The 17,008-nt window shown below is 41.2% G+C and overlaps 1 protein-coding gene and 1 long non-coding RNA gene across 2 annotated transcripts in view; one reads left to right on the plus strand and one right to left on the minus strand.

Annotated features, from left to right (window-relative positions):
* veph1 (ventricular zone expressed PH domain-containing 1) overlaps positions 1-17,008 on the minus strand; it is a 287,496-nt gene that overhangs the window by 12,307 nt on the left and 258,181 nt on the right. The gene's annotated exons all lie outside the window — the stretch shown is intronic.
* LOC134028764 (uncharacterized) lies at positions 11,404-12,270 on the plus strand. The gene is made up of 3 exons (XR_009931577.1): positions 11,404-11,790; positions 11,884-11,986; positions 12,176-12,270. It is a non-coding gene; the product is annotated as an uncharacterized LOC134028764 (long non-coding RNA).

The raw sequence follows: 17,008 nt of genomic DNA on the forward strand, positions 1-17,008 counted from the left end.
AGAGGTGTTCTTACAGACACACCAGGGCGGCATCACCATACCGGAACCATCAACCTATACAGTCCTTTATTCAGTTAGTCAGTTTTACAGTGTGTGTGTTTGCATGTAACAGTGTGGTTGAGTGTGTGTCCGATAAACTGAGTCACTTTGCCCAATGTTAAACAGGAAGGACCTTTTATGGACACAGCTCACCCCCTGGGTTCTAGAACTGAACAGAACACTGGAGCCGGACCAGACACAAACTGGGGTATACATGACATGATTGTTTGATATGGTCGTAAACGTAGAATTACTCCAACGATGCAGTCTAAACTGGGAGAAGATACCAGGCATGTTGCTGGCTATGCAATGCTGACATCCTGCTATCAGTAAGGTAGACTGAAGAAGGGAAGGATCAAAACAGAGGCAAGCTAAGTGTTGCTAAGATGGCAGCATGCAACCACAAAGGCGGCTTCCTGTTTGTTTTCTTCTCAGTTCAGTTCAGTACAGAATGCTTTATTGGCATGACAGTTCGGGTTGAGCAGTATTGCCAAAGCCAAATAACATATAACAAGGAGTCTAACAATAATAATATGACAAAATAACAGTAGCCTAGTGAGTTGGAGACTAGAAAAGTAACAGATAAGTGCATGTTAAGATACAGAAAGGTTGTAACAATCACACAAGGTTGATTCACTGTCCCTTGTTGTGACATTGAGATACATATCTAGTGGCAAGACTTGCTGTAGGCCCTTCGCCCAGAGATATCATTAATTTCTCGTTTACATCAAGCTCTGTGTAATATTTAATTAACTGGTTACATTTTTGGAGATATTGATCTCTTATATTTTTATGCTTGTAACATTTAAGTAAGAAATGTGTTTCTGTTGGTGTTAGTAAAGGGGTGATGGACTGAGAAGGGCAGTAACTGGTTTGTTAATCTCATAACCAGCTGGCACAGGGGGCTCTTCTCTGGGTTAACTTCATGGACTGCAAGGGCTTTAGATTGAAGGGTTTCCTCAGGACTGGATTTTAAATTACTGTAAATTCTTAATGATCTTTTCTGGATTTTTAACGTCAATGGGAATTGGCCTAATTCTGCACGACATGCATTTGTGGGAGTTTTCCTTTGGAAATGTTGTATATTTCGACAGAAATCAACATGGAGAGTCTCTATTGGGTGCTTGTCCCAATTGCTGAAGTCTAAGGCCGAATCACAATACTCTGTCTCACCACTACCCCTTACCCCTAGCCTTAGCCCTCGAAACTGAGGGGTAAGGGCTACATAGCCCTATAAAATGAGACACCACTTGGTTACGGTTACATACAGTATAGTTTGCTAATGGAGTTTAGTTAAAACTGTGGACATGCATGGAGTCCATTCAAGGCTAATCAAAGAAATGCGGGATGTCGTGCAAATCAGCAATGTAGCGTTAGCGTAGTAAACTAGCGATTTAAAAAAACGTTTCAATTAAGAACATGCTTGCAACTACATACGTACAGGACTGTGTAGAGCACAAAATAAAACTGTCGTAATCTTTAAATCAATTATTTAAGCAGAAAACATTACATTTATGGGACTCTGGATGATCTACATTTACATTTAGCAGACGCTCTTATCCAGAGCGACTTACAGTAAGTACAGGGACATTCCCCGAGACAAGTAGGGTGTAGTGCCTCGCCCAGGGACACAACGTCATTTTTTTGGCACGGCCGGGAATCGAACCAGCGAGCTTCTGATTACTAGCCCGATTCTTTAACCGCTCAGCCACCTGACTCCCTTGTCTTGACTCCCTTGTCCGCCATTGTTACAGGTAGCGCAGTATTCACATACCCCCAGGTTTCAAGTAAGCTCCCGAAAACACTTGGTTTTAAGGGGTATATACCCCTTCGTCTTAGCCTTATCCCTCAGTCAAAAAGAGTATTGGTACACCACTTACTCTCACAGGAACGCGCAAAACTAAGGGGTAAGGAGTAGGGAAGACAGAGTATTGGGATTCGGCCTAAGTCTAGGAAGTGAGATATGGGCCCCATATCTCACTTCCACATAGAGCAATTGGCTTGATGATGCTGTCAAATATTTTACACCAAATCTTAATTGGGATGGTTATTTTATAAAAAATGTGTTTGATTGCATAGAAAGTATTTGTTGCCTGAGTACATAGATGTAATTATCTCAAATGTCTTCCCTCCAATGCCACATTGAAGAAGTCTGTAATAAGTCCCTCATGCCAAATGGAATCAAAATATTTTCTAAAGTCCACAAAACAGGTAAAGTTTTTGCCGTTTTTCGTTTGGTGTACATTTTTTTCAATTAGTGATAGGGTGTAAATGTGGTCCGTGGTGCGATATTTTGGAAGTAAGACAATTTACTATTTGCTCAGTGTACTGTGTTCATTAAGTAAGTTTAGAATTCTATTGTTTAAGATACTACAAAATAACTTCCCCAGATTACTGCTCACAAAAATACCTAATACCTAGTTGTTAGGGTCACGTTTGTCTCCACTCTTATAAATAGGCATTATAATCCCTTGATTACAAATCCTAGGAAAGTGTCCAGATTTTAGTATTATATTGAATAACTTGAGTACTCCTGTCTGCATTTCTAGAGAGCTACTTTTAAGCATTTCATTTCTAATGCGGTCGGGACCATAGGCCTGGCTTTTAGGGACTGGATCTTTGTTACCAATTCTTCCTTTGTAATCGGGAAATCAAGTGGGTTTTTTAGTTGTTCTTAATGGTTGAGTCTAGTTGGGTGTGCTTGCCTTCGGCAAGGGCACAACCTTTGTTCTCTCACATATATATTATTATTATTGGGTGTGCTCAAGCCTTCGGCGAGAGCACAACGTTTGTTTTCTCACATATATATTTATTGGGTGTGCTTTGCCTTCGGCAAGGGCACAACCTTTGTTCTCTCACATATATATTATTATTATTATTGGGTGTGCGTTGCCTTCGGCAAGGGCACAACCTTTGTTCTCTCACATATATATTATTATTATTATTGTTTCTCTTCACACCCCTAAATCTTCGTCAATATTTGGCCTACATAGACAACCTAGGTGTCAAAAGTTTCGTCTTGGTAGTGATTGAGTTGCTTGTAATTTTATTTATGTTCCGTTGCATGGTTTAGGCTCAAGTTAAGTTTTTGTGGCGAAAAGTGAAGCTAACGGTGGCTAATTTGCTAGCCACAGTCACTGACGTTACTAGCATCACTACGTCACGAAAACACGCGTGACTATCTGTAGCAGAACATTCGTTTCGCATCTGTTAACTTGGGGGATAGCTAGGCTAACTATAGCTTTACTGCAAGGCAGCTGCAGAAACGCCACATGCAAAGAGGCCAGGGTGATAACTATTTACTCATTTTACATTGTGATATGTAATGTACAATATTAGCTGATATTATTAACCCTTGTGTTATCTTCGGGTCATTCTGACCCATCAGTCATTGTGACCCACCGTCGTATTGCGACAACTTTACCGCATACAAAAACAAAGTGAAGCATTTTCTTTTAACCGTTGGGCTGTCTCAGACCCCCCACATTGCAAAGGTTAAAAGAAAATTATTTTTATTTGTTTTTGTATTGGGTAAAATTGGGTAAACACAATGATGGTTCATTATGAACCTTTGGGTCATGTGACCCGAAGGCAGCACAAGGGTTAAGGAAGTAGGCCCACATCTACTTTTGGAAACGGTAGTCTACTATTTCACTGAAGCATTAGCATGACATTAGCCTCTGTTGCCCGGGCAACACATACTACAGTGGTCTATGATGCATCTGTTTTCAATCGTTAACATAAACATTCCTCACAAATACATTTTCGTTGTAGGATTTATTGGGTGTGCTTTGCCTTCGGCAAGGGCACAACCTTTGTTCTCTCACATATATATTATTATTTTTATTATTCTTTTTGCCCCCCTAAAACTCAGTCAATATTTGGCCTACATAGACAACCTAGGTGTCAAAAGTTTCGTCTTGGTAGCGATTGAGTTGCTTCTATTGGGATTTACGTTCCGATGCATGGTTTAAGTGGAAATTAAGTTTTTGTGTCGAAAAGTGAAGCTAATGGTGGCTAACTTGCTAGCCACAGTCAATGACGCTACTTACGTCACTAACGTCAGGAAAACTCGCGTGACTACCTCTAGCAGAACATTAGTTTAGCAGCTCGTTAACTTCTGGGAGATAGCTAAGCTAACTGCTTTACTGCAAGGCAGCTGCAGAAACGCCACAAGCAAAGAGGCCAGGGTGATAAGTATTTACTAATTTTACATTGTGATATGACACACAATTGTGACGTGTAATGTACAATATGAGCTGATTTTATTAAGGAAGTACATCTACTTTCGGAAACAGTAGTCTACTGTCACTGAAGTATTAGCATCATGACATTAGCCTCTGTTGCCCGGGCAACACATACTACAGTGGTCTATGATGCATCTGTTTTCAATCGTTAAAATAAACATTCCTCACAAATACATTTTCGTTGTAGGATTTATTATGACATTACATTACAAGTAAACGATTTGTGGGTGAAATTATAATTACCTGTGGTTTCAAACCAGTGTTGCTCACTGCAACGCTGTAGCCTACCCGAGACACTACAAAAACATCTACACAGCTGTAGGAAGTCAAACGGCGACAGAACATGTTCGGCACTCCCCTTACTTAAACCAAAAGTCTATCTAACTACTAACCTTAACTTCATTGCCACAGCCTAAACTTTGTCAATCTGTTCATGAAAATAATTAATTTCAGCCTAAACCGTACAACGGAACGTTAAATCCAATTCAACCAACGCAATCGCTACCAAGACGAACGAACACAGGAGTAGTCTAGTACTGTACCGTAGTAGTACAATTTACCGGGGCAGCTTCTCCACACAGGGCTATATCGCACTTGGCGTTGTTACTGACAATGATCGCTACCACTGAGCTTTTTATGAAAGCAATTTTCCACTAAATAAATGTCAAGCTTATTTACGTTTTTGGGGGCATATTTTCAGTTAGCAGATGGTACTGTTTGAATCGCGATTCCATCTTCTACTGCCGGTAACGTCGTAGAATAATCTTCAAAGGGGGTTCTTTATTCATGAATGAATGCAATATGAGTAGGCTAAATGCATGAAAATATCACGAGAAGGGAAAAACTTAAAAGGACGTTTAAGTCATAGAGATTAGGTCAAATTTTACACCGGTCTGCCAAATGTATTCGTTTTGATTCAACGATGAGGCTGCCTCTTGCAGGGGAAATGAGAAGACATCTATTTCATTCTACACTTCACTCGTATTTTCAGTTGTAAATGAGCAGCAAAAAAAAAGCTTTTAAATCTATGTAATCTTTATAAATAATAAGTATGCATTTTTATATAAAATATACAGAAATATCAGTTGTAAATATGTCATTCAAAAACGGACCCCTGTGCAACCGACGCAAGCAAGCACACCCTACAATTTCCCCAGAAATTGTACCCTCTCTAGTTATGACATTACATTACAAGTAAACGATTTGTTGGTGAAATTATCATAACCTGTGGTTTCAAACCAGTGTTGCTCACTGCAACGCTGTAGCCTACGCGAGACACACTACAAAAACATCTACACAGCTGTTTAGGAAGTCAAACGGCGACAGAACATGTTCGGCACTCCCCTTACTTAAATCAAAAGTCTTTCAATAGGTGAAACTACCTGACTACTAACCTGAACTTCATTGCCACAGCCTAAACTTTGTCAATCTGTTCATGAAAATAATTAATTTCAGCCTAAACCGTACAACGGAACGTTACATCGAATTCAACCAACGCAATCGCTACCAAGACGAACACAGCCGTGATTCACCTATGAGGCAGCCTCTTGCAGGGGAAATGAGAAGACATCATATTTCATTCTACACTTCACTCGTATTTTGAGTTGTAAATGAGCAGCAAAAAAAAGATGCTTTTAAATCTATGTAATATTTATAAATAATAAGTAGGCCCTATGCATTTTTATATAAAATATACAGGAATATCAGTTGTAAAAATGTCATTAAAACCCCTGTACAACCGACGCAAGCAAGCACACCCTACAATTTCCCCAGAAATCTTACCCTCTCTAGTTGTGAGTATGCTGTTCAGCATTCTCACTATTGTTTTTCCAACTTCTTAGTTCTTCCGCCGTTTTTTGTCCTTTAACTAGTCCTGCATACTTTCACTGATTCCTACAATTTTTGTATCAAAACGTTCAGCTCCTTCAGGAGATGTGTGCTATGTCTTTTGGTATTTCTCACTTTTATACTTTTAAAGATATTAAGGTTTTTGTGCAAATTATTCTCCCATTAAAAGTAATGGTAAATCCTTTCAAATCATTAAAAAGCTTCCTCCTCTTTCAAACGTAACTACTGCAGCAAGCAGAGTGGCACACTCTGCTGCCTGCTCTTTTTCTGATATTCAACTAAATTGTCAAACACATTCCTCTAGCTTTCATATAGTTTAACTTACAGAAACAACTGATACCTTAAAATGTAGGCAAAATTGTCCTCTTTCAGCCAATGTAACTACTAAAGAGCTCGCATTTACAGATTTTCAGCTATGAGCCTTGAAGCGAGAGCAGCCTTTCAAATTCTCACACTAACTCCAATGGAGAGGTGGGTAAAATCCGTCAGAGAAAGCAAGAAGGAAGACGATTTCGAAACTGCTGGTAGAGACATATTTCTGACCGCACAGACATATAAAGGCTCATCTCTAGTTTCGGCAGCGTCTTGGGTCTCGGAAAATATCCTCATTTTATTGATTGGACTTGTAGTTTTGCGTCTAGGTCAACTTGTTTGAGGTGTGGATGCTAGGTAAATGTTCGTTTTTCTCTCTGCCTAGCTCGTTAGCTATCACAGCTGCGCCATCACCGTGGCAACCAAACAGACACGCACCATGAACGTTTTTGAAAATGCCAAAGGAGTTGTATTTCTGACTGCACAGACACATAAAGGATATCTATGGTTTCGGCAGAGTCTTGGAATGAATTCGATCTTCAATCATCAATTCGTCTTCTGTCTGCTTCAGATACTTTTTTAAAACGCGAAGCGATTGCGGACCTGTGCAGAAACCATATTTAGTTGTTTTAGGTTTTTTTAGGCAACTTAGGCTACTTTGTTGCCGAGCAGATGCTACGTTGTTAAGGTCAATGGCTACATCTCCAAGGCAACCGCTTGTTGCTAGGTCCATAAAACCGTTTATTTACCTCTGCGAACATTCGGGAGGTATATAAGCGGTATTATTAACTTTTGAGAACGTCTTCTGGACCAATAGGAACAGCGTATTGGTCCAATTATTACACTAGTATATAAGAAACGTAATTATGTGGGCAATGTAGAACAGCGGACAGATTTGATATTTGATCTTTTGTTAGTTATGGCCATTCTAGTGACGCTACTGTCATCATGGCTGCTAATAGAACGGCGAAACCAGGTCACATATGGTCTAATAACTATCATTCATTACCTAGCTACAAACAAATGCTTCGTAACTGAAGAGTATTTACTTTTTATTGGTGATATTGACAACAGAGGTTAAGGAACTTGTCTTTAATCAAAAGATGGTCTCCCTTTTCAATTTGAAGCAGTAGATCTAGCTTATGTAGGAAATGTTCCATTGCATCCTCTCTCTAGCATCACGCCTTCGGTTATTATTCAAGCCTACGGTGTTAATACAGTCTGTAAAAATACCACTTTGACACACTTGCAAGAAATGATCCGCTGGTAGCATGATCTTATTATTTAAGTATAAAAAACCCACCAGAGACAACGACAACATTGGCAACCCTGCACTATGAATTATTATTTTGATGTCATCTTAAACTAGAAAGGCATTTCCTGCTGAAAATGCGTTGGAATGCTGAAAGATGAAATTATTTTTCTTAAATTGCAGAAAATACAGAAATGAGAAAATACCCGCAAGCTGAAATGAATGTCAAAAATGTGTGAGTCACACAAAAGAGGCAGTGTGGAAACTGAACTGCATCATCTAACAACGCTAAGAGCTGAAATACAATGCGGGAGAAGCTGAAAGCTGAGCTGTTAAACAGAAGAAGAAGTAGGCCTAGGCTAGCTAGTCATAAAAATAATATTATAGTCTTAACAGCTGAAATTATAGTTTGGATAGTAATAGCAGTAGCAGATGTGTGCATTGAGTGCGTTTACTCGGCTTTCTTAGTAGGATTCAATGTGTTGATTGAATGAAACATACAGCTTTAGGGCCGATACAGGAAGACACGGCGACACTTTGTTGCAGAAGGATGATAGTGCAAGTTTTGTCCGTGGAGCATACAACGATTAATAAAAAGAATCATGTAGACGCGCTTATTGAGTAATCGCATAACTAATTACACATGTAAACGGAGTAATCGTATGGCATAAACCAACAATTGCTAGTAATCGGGTTTCTCATGGTCAAGTAAACGCACTCAGTGGCGTAGTAGAATACAACAGTTCCATTAGCAATAGTAGTAAAAGAGATATTAGCAGCACCTGCAGAGTCACCTCTTGTAAATTGTATTAGGTTGAAATACTATCAAACTCTGTCTTGTGACTCCACTAATCAGCTAATACCAATCACCTGCGTGAGAGACTTACGCCTGGGACACACTGCCTGTGATCGGCTGCGACGCGCCTGGAAGCGCCTCCATTTTTCTTTCGGCGCCCATGTTATCAAATGGGACCGACCACACTGGCTGCGAAGCGCTGCGATTGCCTGCGATCTGCAGCGATCGTTTCGGCAGCTGGTCGAATTTTTTCGCGAGACGCTTGCGAAATCGGCTGCAGGATGATGAAATACACCATATTAGTTGATATATTTGAATAAAAAAACATGTTATTAAGATTTTACTCCATTAATTGTAGACTACGGTGAACATTTGTAAAGTTGTAGACTTTATAATTACACAATGTTGGTAACGAACGTCCTTTACATGTGGTTACCCTGATGAAAACGAATGAAAATAAACGGATTGATCCGTTGAGCTAGCATGCCCGTAGTTGTTTTGTTTGTTTGAGAGAAACGAGTTGTCACGTGTTGCACACAACACACAGGCAGACATAGTATACCGTACCACATACCGTATACCATATACCCAGCTAACACATGACGTTGCGGCAACGTTGCCAGTAAGTGCTCAGTTGGTAACCCGCGACGTTACCTTCTGGCAACGTCGTGGCAATGTTGTAGCTACGTTATAAAGGGAATGTTGCCAGTTGGTCCCATGGACAACGTTGCCACGACGTTGTACCTTGGTCGGCTGGTTACGTTATTTTTAGACCCGTGGGCAACGTTGCCGCGACGTCGTACCTTGGTCGGCTGGTTACGTTATTTGTTGGTCCCCTGGACAACGTTGCCGCGACGTTGTACCTTGGTCGGCTGGTTACGTTATTTTTTGGTCCCCTGGACAACGTTGCCGCGATGTTGTACCTTGGTCGGCTGGTTACGTTATTTTTTGGTCCCCTGGACAACGTTGCCGCGACGTTGTACCTTGGTCGGCTGGTTACGTTATTTTTAGACCCGTGGGCAACGTTGCCGCGACGTCGTACCTTGGTCGGCTGGTTACGTTATTTGTTGGTCCCCTGGACAACGTTGCCGCGACGTCGTACCTTGGTCGGCTGGTTACGTTATTTTTTGGTCCCGTGGACAACGTTGCCGAGACGTTGTACCTTGGTCGGGTGGATACATTAATTTTGGTACCATGGGTTAAGTTGCGGCTAAGTCGCTCTTTGGTCGCAGGACAACGGATCTCGAGTGCATATAGTGGTTTATCCAGAGATGGAGAGATCACACTGGACTGCTCTCAGTTCTGACACTTTTGCATTGTACCCATAGTCTACATGAATTTCAATCTCACACAATATTAAATGTTGCACCCAGCACGTATAAATGTAGACAATGCATGTAATTCATGTGCAGCTCAGCCCCAGCATGTCATTGGTCATCAATTTTCTCATATGCAGAAACATAGCTTTAATAAATAAGACTGAATCTGGAATATAATTTAGTCTTTCATTCTTTACTATAAACATGTACAAAAGCAATCAATGTGTGATGTGTAACATGATTAAGCAAACATTCTTTGTATAGCACACCAAAGCTGTATGACACACAATGCAAATTTGTGCTCCAATAATTTTTGTGATACAAAATTGTTAAATGTGACCAAAAGGTAAGCGACTCTTAAGAGTTTCATTTCCAAAGACAAGTCATCACAGAATATTACAATTCTTCCTTAGCAAACCTGCCCCTCAGTCTGCCCCTGAGCAACAACTTTGCGCATGCCCATTTCAACGCATCGCTCAAATTGGGGTTTCAGAAGAGATTTTGCAGGGGTTCAACACCGTCTTGTACGCATTGGATTTCAACTGGAAATTAGCTACTTCAAAGGTGAGTTTCTTTACAGAAATATATAAACATATTTTAAGAAATTTGATGGGGCATACTTATACGTATATGTTTGAAATGTAGGCCATTTAGCCTGTTTATGTGCTATCAGATTCACATTGTTTACGTTAGGATTTCGATAGCTACAGTACAGTAGAGGTTAAATCCTCCAGAAAGTTATGTTGAAATACTGAAAATGCATAGGCCTACATGTTTTCAAAGTTTAGCTTCTCACAAATAACCCACAAAAGAATCAGTGAAAATAAACGTTCAGAACTGTTAAAAAACCTTGTCCCAAAATAGTTTATTTAGCCCGGAATTTTCAAAGACTGTGGAGCTAGCGTGGCTGATCACGTTTTAATCACAGCAATGGCGTCTATAAAAGTATCATGTCACTAATTTTTCCAATTTGTACATGACATCTTTTTTTGGATAAGTTTATTCGTTTTAACCTTTTAGATGCGTGAGTTTTAAATATTTCCGACGCTTCCACCAGTTATTTTTCCAAAACGGCAGCTAGGTTGCTTTAATTAGCTTCCGTTACCTAGCAACCTAGCATAATACTCGTAGCAATGCTACTACCTGCTAGTGTTACTTGTTAGCCTACTAATTGTAAATTTTGAAGCCATACTATAGCGTTTGTCATATAGTTTTTGTCTATCGGAAAACAGTCGGTTGGAATGTTCAGAATCACACATGTGCGACGCTACGATGTGGGGCCCTGCTTTCGAACGATCACATATGTGCAATGCTACTCCTTTTATATCAATATGCTATAACTATGTACATAAACTACATTCCATTTTCATTTCTGTACAGATTATCCTACCACCGTCACACGGCCTAGCACTGTGTCCCTGGGAAATGATGGTAAAGTAATGAATGACCGTTTAAAACAGTGACAATAATTGTATGAGCCATGGCAACCTAAAGGCTATGTTTTGAAGCAAAAGCATGACTTAAAACTTTTGCATCACCAGATTCCATACCCCTAGATGTCAACTCTGGTCTGGTGGAGGTGAACCAATTGGGGGCCCAGGAAAACAGCTGGCAGCCAGGCAAGTGCAAATATAAGACACTCAAAAAAATATATGCTTTGTATACAACCATTCAAGGTAACATTTGTTATTTACATACATGTTACAGCTAATCTAGAAGAACCACAGTGTATGCCAATCATGCTAACTCTTGTAAACTTGTTTTACTTGTCTTTAATGACAGACACATTACAGGTTATGCTCCGGAAGATGGAGACATTGGAGGAGAACCAGCGAGAGGCTCTCCTATTCAGGCGACTACAGGGCAGACACACTGCCAGTGCCAGTGCTGGACCTACAGGTGCCCCAAACACAGGCTGAACTCCAAGACGCCTTAAGCGAGGAGCGCCTTAAGGTGCTGGAGTTGCGAAAGAGAGTGGTAAGTGTTTGGAGATGCCATGAACTATGGCTTACACGCAGCGTTCAACGTTCACATTGGTGCTGACAATAAGTTCATGACTTCTAATTCCAGACGCTGTGATGAAGTGGAAGTCGGGACTGGGAGAGAAAGCTGTGGAGCTCCTCATAGAGGAGACACTCAAACACAACCCGGCAGCCCGTTCAAAACAAGCCAGGTGAATGAATCATGATTGCAGCTTCCATATCCAACCTTTCACATGGCTATGTGACACAAATCTAGAATCACATGTTTTTTTGATGATGTATATTATTTTAGATGTGATTTTTTTATGACTTGTATAGCGCCTTTTTACACGTGCAATTATGTTGATAGAACACTAACTTATTTTGTGCTTCATTGTCAGGGCCAACAGACAGGACCTGTAGCGGGGACTGGCAGAAGATTTTAATTCACTGTTTGGCACTTTGTTTGAAATAAAATGACAATGTTACATGGAAATGCTGCCTTGTTTATGATTAGCTGGAGTTAGGCTACACATCACACAAACCTCCTAAAGTTGGCTACCATGTAGCCTATTATACAAGAACAAGTAGCATTTTGGGCAAATGAGGTCTGCATATGAACCGCCCCAATATAAGCAGTAGAATTGAGAAATATAGGTTACTTAGTTAACGTTGCAGTTACGGACTGGCAACGTCACAAAATGACGTTGCTAGGAGGTCGCGGTTACGGACTGGCAACGTCGGAAAATGACGTTGCTAGGAGGTCGCGGTTACAGACTGGCAACGTCGGAAAATTACGTTGCTAGGAGGTTGCGGTTACGGACTGGCAACGTCGGAAAATGACGTTGCTAGGAGGTCGCGGTTACAGACTGGCAACGTCGGAAAATGACGTTGCTAGGAGGTCGCCGTTACGGACTGGCAACGTCGGAAAATGACGTTGCTAGGAGGTCGCGGTTACGGACTGGCAACGTCGGAAAATGACGTTGCTAGGAGGTCGCGGTTACAGACTGGCAACGTCGGAAAAATAACGTTGCCACGACGTCGCGGTTACGGACTGGCAACGTCACAAGATTACGTCGCGGTTACGTTCTGGCGTCCCACAGATGCACGGTCCCGCAACGTCGCCAAAGACGTTGCGGCAACGTATGTTTGGTCATCGAGTGACGTTGCGGCAACGTAAGGGCAACGTAACTGTGTTAGCTGGGTAGCCTACTGAGAGAGAACCCCCAAGTCGATTTCTAAAATCAGCATCAAATGAATTCTAGAAGTTGAAAAGCACAGGAAGTTGTTGTATGTCAGCAACAATTTTACAAGGACAACGTAGATAAGGATCAATGCTGGGATATAGCCAATGCCATGTTTATGTACCATGTCAGCGTAAAGGAAAGCTCAGAGTAGCTGAAAGGCTTGGTGACCGGCGCGGAGAAATGCGCGTCTGGTGTGAACAGCTTTTGCTCAGTCGTAGCCGATCGTAGCCGATCATGGCGCTGCGCGGCGCGTCCAGGCGCTTCGCTGCCAGTGTGTCCCAGGCGTGAGTGGTGCGTGTCTGTCGTTGCCACGGTGATGGTGCAGCTATGATTGCTAACGCGCTGAGGGCAGAGAATAACAGAAATGTAGCTAGAATCCACACCTCAAACAAGTTAACCTAGACGCAAAACTATACGTCCAATCCAAAAAATAAGGATATTTTCCGAGACCCAAGACTCTGCCGAAACCAGAGATGTCCATTATATTTCTGTGCGGTCAGAAATACGACTCTACCGGCAGTTTCAAAATCTTGTTCTTTTTGCTTTCTCTGACGATTTTGTCACCAGATTTGCATTGGTCTCTATGGGGCGAGAGTTGGACTTTGTCTCGCTTTCGTGGGGCTCTGAACAAATGTGTACGTCTGTTGGATTCAACAGACAACTGTCTACGACCAGCACAAAATTAGCTATCTATTGATCCAAAAATGAAGCATGAAGAGCGAAAATTGTGGCAATGCTGGCAAACTAGAAATATTTTTTCAACGACATTCGAAGCTGCCCCTCGGTGCGTTTACACTGCAGCGATGCGATGCGAGCGACAACATGTTTTCCATTCATTTTCAATGGAGCCAGGCGAATCGCTTGCGTGGTGCATTGTGCGTAGCTCATTTATGCAAATGAGGAGCGATTTTCGCTAGCGATGGCCAATCGGAGTGTTTCCTTGTTTCTCGTAACGTAGCAACCATGGTGAACATTTCTAGCTTTCTAGGTTTCAAGGTGGAGGAGAAACTAATCGTTTGTGTGGCTGCTTACCCAGTCCTGTACGATACATAGCTGTATTCGTACAGAGATGTTAATAAAAAACGATGCATGGCGCAAGGTTGCCGAAGTTGTTGGTGCTTGTACTTTCAAATTCAGTCTAGTCACATTACGTAACTTCATTCTGTGGTAACTAGCTAGCTAGCCCGGCTGGAACTCCCTATCGTATCGACAGATTAGCAGAGACTTTGAGTAATATAATAAAAGTTTTTTACACATGTCAACGTGTATGTCTATTAAGCAGTTTTGTATTTTGTATACAAGTTGTATTTTGATCGATGTTGCGAGTACGTAAACCGAAGTCTGCACACTTGGCCATGACAACTACAACAGTGACTTTAGAGAACTACATTCTACATTAATCTGTTTGAAACGCCCCCGAGCGTGGTGAACTGTGGGAAGGCGAGCGATGGCAAGCGATTCGCATCGCTGCAGTGTGAACGCACTGTAACAGTGCGTTCACACTGCAGCGGAGCGGGCGGCGCGTGGCGTCGGCTTCCAATTCATTTTCAATGAAACCAGGCGTTGACGCTCGGCATTGTGGGAAGGCGAGCGGAGCGGAGCGTTGCAAGTTGGATTTTCTCAACTTTATGTAAATGAGGAGCGTGAAAACGCTAGCGTTGGCCAATCGGATTGTTTTCTTGTTTTTTGTAACGTAGCAACCTTTGGTCATGATAAACATTTCTAGGTTTCACAATTTCAAGATGGAGGAGAAACTTTTCGTATGTGTCTGCACACCCAGTTCTGTTCAGAACAAAGTTACTAATGTGACGAGCCTGAATTTAAAGATTACATTAAACTAATAATGCATGGTGCATGGTTGCCGATGTCGTCATTGTTCCTAGTGTGTTTTTATAGCCTACTTTTAAATTCAGTCTCGTCACATTACGTGACTGTTCTGTGCCACTGCTAGCCCAGCCTACAAACGACTGGTTGAGTGACCGGTGGCGTAACATGTATTCTACTGTAATCTTGCACTAGTAAAATCTTGCACTTACATAAATGTTGTGTAAAAGTAGTATTTTGATCGATATTGTGAGTACATGAACCCAAATCTGCACGCTTGGCCATGACTACAACAGTGACCTTAGAGAACTACAACTCTGTATTAACTTGTCTAACACGCCCCCGAGCGTGGTGTACTGTGGGAAGGCAAGCGATGCAGAGCGTTAAAAAACGCTGCAGTGTGAACGCACTGTAAGCGTTTCAGTCTGCACTCTAGGGTTTCATGTACACACCCATGTAAATCTCAGAAACGGCTTGAAAAAGTCATGAAACATCAGTGATATTGAAAAAAGTTGAATAGATATCAAAAAGCTGATTAAAAAAAATAGTTTAGGGTTTTGTCAACATTTTAAAGTTTAAATGGTGGCTCTAGCTGAAAGATTGAGGAAGAAGAAGGATTTGGAAGTTGAAGAAGGAAAGATTCCTTTCCAAGTTTCCTTTCCAAGTTTCCTTTACATTCCAAGTTTCCTTTCAACGTTTCCTTTCCAAGTTTCCAAGTTTTCTTTCCAAGTTTCTTTTCCTTTCCAAGTTTCCTTTCAAAGTGTCCAAGTTTCCTTTCCATTTCAAGTTTCCTTTCCAAGTTTCCTTTCCTAGTTTCGCTTCCATTCCAAGTTTCCTTTCCTAGTTTCGCTTCCATTCCAAGTTTCCTTTCGAAGTTTCCACGTTTCCTTTCCCCATTTTCCTCCAAGTTTCCTTTCCAAGTTTCCTTTCCCAGTTTCCAAGTTTCCTTTTCCAAGTTTCTTTTCCTTTCCTAATGTCCAAGTTTCCTTTCCTAGTTTCCTTTCCAAGTTTCCTTTTGAAGTTTCCTTCCCCAGTTTCCTAGTTTCCTTTCCTAGTTTCCTTTCCAAGTTTATTTTCCTTTCCTAGTTTCCTTTCCTAGTTTCCTTTCCAAGTTTCCAAGCTTACTTTCCTAGTTTCCTTTCCAAGTTTCCTTTCCCAGTTTTTCTTCCTTTCCAAGTTTCCAATTTTCCTTTCCAAGTTTCCTTTCCCAGTTTCCAAGTTTCCTTTCCAAGTTTCCTTTCAAGTTAACAAGTTTCCTTTCTTAGTTTCCTTTCTTAGTTTCCTTTCCTAGTTTCCGTTTCAAGTTTCCTTTCCAGGTTTCCTTTCCCAGTTTCCCAGTTTTTTCTCCTTTCCAAGTTTCCAATTTTCCTTTCTTAGTTTCTTTTCCTAGTTTCCTTTCCAGGTTTCCTTTCCATTCCAAGTTTCCTTTCCTAGTTTCCTTTCCAAGTTTTCTTTCCATTCCAAGTTTCCAAGTTTCCTTTCAACGTTTCCAAGTTTCCTTTCCAAGTTTCCTTTCAAAGTGTCCAAGTTTCCAAGTTTCCTTTCAACGTTTCCTTTCCCAGTTTCCAAGTTTCCTTTCCAAGTTTCTTTTCCTTTCCAAGTTTCCTTTCAAAGTGTCCAAGTTTCCTTTCCATTCCAAGTTTCCTTTCCTAGTTTCCTTTCCATGTTTCCAAGTTTCCTTTCAAAGTTTCATTTCCAAGTTTATTTTCCTTTCCAAGTTTATTTTCCTTTCCAAGTGTCCAAGTTTCCTTTCCTAGTTTCCTTTCCTTGCCATTCCAAGTTTCCTTTCCTAGTTTCCTTTCCTTGCCATTCCAAGTTTCCTTTCCAAGTTTCCTTTCCAAGTTTCCTTTCTAAATTTCCTTTCCAAGTTTCCTTTCCTAGTTTCCTTTCCTTGCCATTCCAAGTTTCCTTTTCAAGTTTCCTTTCCACGTTTCCTTTCCAAGTTTCCCTTCCCCCTCTCTCTCTCTGGTGATCTCCCAAATGACTGATTATTCCCCAGATAACTAACAGTAGCTGAATTAGTCAGAGACTCCGATGATGATCATGTTTGTGTATATGAGTGTGGGTGGGCACTTTCTTAATTATTCCCCATGCGCGTACGTATGTCTGTGTGAGTGTGTGTCCCAAGGAGGACCTCTAGGGAAGAAGCCTGGTGAGAACATC

The sequence above is a fragment of the Osmerus eperlanus genome, chromosome 11 (genome assembly GCF_963692335.1).
Source record: "Osmerus eperlanus chromosome 11, fOsmEpe2.1, whole genome shotgun sequence".
NCBI classification, from domain to species: Eukaryota; Metazoa; Chordata; class Actinopteri; order Osmeriformes; family Osmeridae; genus Osmerus; species Osmerus eperlanus.